Source organism: Vombatus ursinus, unplaced genomic scaffold (genome assembly GCF_900497805.2).
Source record: "Vombatus ursinus unplaced genomic scaffold, bare-nosed wombat genome assembly UNPS02014810.1, whole genome shotgun sequence".
NCBI classification, from domain to species: Eukaryota; Metazoa; Chordata; class Mammalia; order Diprotodontia; family Vombatidae; genus Vombatus; species Vombatus ursinus.
In genome coordinates this window covers 14,944,980-14,948,654 of record NW_020954588.1, presented here as the reverse complement: position 1 = coordinate 14,948,654, position 3,675 = coordinate 14,944,980, and positions in this window count along the sequence as shown.

Here is a 3,675-nt window from a genome sequence, read left to right as displayed (position 1 = left end):
AGTCAGAATTTATTATACTATTTGGTAGTAAGACAAAGTGTTTTAAAAAATGCATGGTTCTGGAAATTTGTTAATTGTGTGATCTTAAAAAACAAGTTACCTCAGTTTACCAATCTGTAATGTGGATAAAGATAACACCTCACATTGATTTGATAGTTCATTGTATTAGCACTATCGGTAAAATGGTAAATTCTTTTTAGGCCAGTATTCTTTTGAGTTATATGTTAAATTGCTATATTCTTTTGGGTTGTAGATTCAATTGTTACAGATCCAATTGCTAAAAGAATGATTTTAAATATTTGAAGCTGTTCGTTTAGAAGTGCAATAGATATTTATAATGTTTTTATTTAATTTTAGTTGAGAACTAGAAATTACAAAAGGAAAAGCTTCTGAAGCTTTGACTTGTTAGTCTGCTAGAAGAAAGGTGAAATAAGTGTCTAGTAGTCCTGCCCAACCACCTTTCAGGATGGTTTGTAAGAAGCTCGTGTTTATTGAGTACTTAACATTAGACCTTGCCTATATTATACATCAAGCACCATGTAAATGTTGGCTATTATGATTTTCAAAATTTCTGCATTCATTCTATTAGCTCTCTTTGCAAAAACTCTCAAGGACTTGAGATGGGACGTGTCCAGCCAGCATCAAACTAAACTCCATAGAGTTTTTGCCTGGGTCAAAAGTCAGCTCTCTACCTAAAATAATTCTACCAATAATACTTAGCTTAACATAGCTTGAGCTAACCTGATAATGACAGTTATGAAACTAAATTAGTAAAGCTTTATATGTATTTCTTAGTACTGTTAACATAAAATTAATTAAATGCTTATAGTATGAAATTTAGTATCATTAACACAGAAAAATGACTTCTCTTGTAATATGGATAGAAACTCAGTTGTTGAAGAGTTGTCTCAAAGCTGCTAATAATTTTGTTGAATGTATTCAAAAATCTCTTGTTTTATCTGGCAAGACGTGTGAGACTTAATATTTGACATGGTCATAATTTATTTCAGCTCTGCTGGTGATACGGTATAAGTTTTGTAATGCTCAAATGTGAGAATAACAAGATATCTTTCTATGTCAACTCTTCCTATCACTGTGAAACAATTCACCAAGCACTGGATTGTTTACCTACCAATCTTTGCGGTTTTAAGCAGGAGGTGTTAGATGAATCACCACAGAGATAATTAGCTTGTCCAGCCAAGCTTTTTGCAGGAAGTAAGTTCCACCTGAATTTGTTCTGCTGTATTAAAGCAATGTGTAATTTGCTATGTAAGGTAATTTGGAAATGCATTAAATTGAATTGAGGTCAATTGATTGGTAATGGTTTTTGTTTCAAAGTTCAGATCTATAAAATTGTAAAATTTGGTGAACTACTGTATCAAATGTGCTGTTAGGAAAAGCAGTGTTTCTTTTAATCTGGATGTTGTTAGATAATGAACAAAACTGTTTTAAAAAAAGGAAAACTGTTATGTTACTTTATCAGCCATGCTGATCATGTGTTGTAGTATTCTAAAGTATTATAATTTAAGAAAATGGAAACTTCCAGCTTTGCCTAGAGTAAAGATGAAATTTTATCTGAAATTATTGGCTATCTACTTAGAAAACTGAATACTTTCCCCTATTGCAAATATTCCATGACAAGAGGAGAAGGGTAATTAGAAATTTGTTTATAGAATAGGACTGTTTATTGTGGATTATGAAGTTATATCTGGAATAGCTTGTACTGAAATGACATTTATAATCAGCTTAATCTTACCAGACCCCATTCTTAGAGATTTTGATATAGGTGTTAATACACCTTAATTGATGATCATGTGCTAGTCTGCAAATGACTGACAGTTTCTTTTGAGAGATTCTGTTTGAGTAAACCTTCCTATGTTCATTGTTTATGTGTGAAATTACAGATTACAATTATGTTATTGATTGTTTTTATATCAGTAAGAGTTTAAACTAGAGAAGTAGAATAAGCTGCAGAAAATGATGCTGTGTGACTTTTGGAAAGATAGGCACTTTTTACTTGCAAGCTGATTTATTATAACAATGTAAGAGTAATTTATGTCAGGTCCTAAGCATGCTTATTGAAACTTGCTATTTAAGGTGGAATCTTATTGGACTATAGCCAATAACTATAAATGATGTTATTTTGAGTCTGATTCCAGATATGATCATCAAGAAATGCTATTGAGTCAATGATCTATAATTTTAGAAGCCCTATAGGGGTGATATTTGGGAATTGTAGGTGGAGTTCCATCTCAGGGGAAAGCTGGGAGAGCCACTTTTGGCATGGGCTGAGGTAGGAATTTGCTAACTCAGTTTCCCCAGCATGACATTTCTTCTTGAATGAAAGATTTTCCAATCTGACTTATCCTAAGTCCAGCTGTGACATTCTGTCAATACCATTGGCTGCCTATATGACTCTTGCCTGAAATCAACATCAAGCAAGGGGAGCATTTTTTCCCCTACTAGCTATGTCCTTCTTTTTCTTTTATGGCAAATTTCTATAATTATGGTGGGTGATCAATAGAACAAAATATGAACACAATATTGTATCTTTATATTATGAAGTAAGGCTGGAACATACTTAAGTTGCTATAACAAGATGCAAGTATGTAAAATCCTAGCTATTCAGCCTGAAATTATATTCCTTTACATATCTCAAACAACTGAGCAGATGAGTACTTGGCCTTGTCTTCTCCCTACTGGTGATTCTGTACTCCTGTATAAGATAAAGTACTTCAAATATCTCACAATGGTATTCTAGAATGATTAGACAATGCTGTAAAAATTTGTGAAACCAGGATATCATCCTGTTATTTAGTGAAGTTGTCATAAACATTTTCTGTTCTGTGTTAAGAGAAAAGAATTTCAGCTCAATTACTTATCTTAGAGAAGAGTGACTTATGGTTTATCTTATGTTGCCTCAAAGAGACATTCAATTTTACTTGGATTTATTATTTAAATTAACACATATATAAAGCATGCTCTGAAATGCAAGCAAATTATAAGAGGGGAGAGGATTTGAGAGCTTTGATCTATGTGACCATATTATAGATTTCATTTGAACATGACATTTTATCATCTTTTAAGCAAATTAATTTGTGTGGCCATTAAATTTAGGCAAAGAAATTACTTGCAAAGGGTGCTGTTACCTATGTGCTCATGTATAGGATTAGATCTTTAAGAGAAATTTATCCTCCTAAGGGGGGGGGAATGAGCAGCTTAAAAGTGAAAACTAGAGTACATAAATGTTTCTAATGGGAAACAAATGCACTGAGCATGTTCTAATAACAAGTTTTTTATATAAAATGAGTTAGAATTTTCTGATTTCTCAGTTGTTTCCTGAATATATCAATATGACAATTTGCTAATTTACATCACAAGGCAACTATAGGCAATAAACTGAAATTCTTTCCCTTTCTGGGACTTAAATCTGAGATGAAGAATGAAATAGATGAACATCAGAAGTTAAATGATAGTAAAGTTAAAGCCAATTTTTAAAGTACTCTTAAACCTTAAATACCTACACTGGCAAATATCAAATCCACAACCAGTACGGTTCATTCTACAAGTCAGATTTTCATAGATTCTTTTAGATTCTCCCTTCAGCCTGTTGCTGGCAGTGTCTAAATCAAGTATCCGGTGTAGATAAAGATAGGATCATCAAGGAGTATGGAC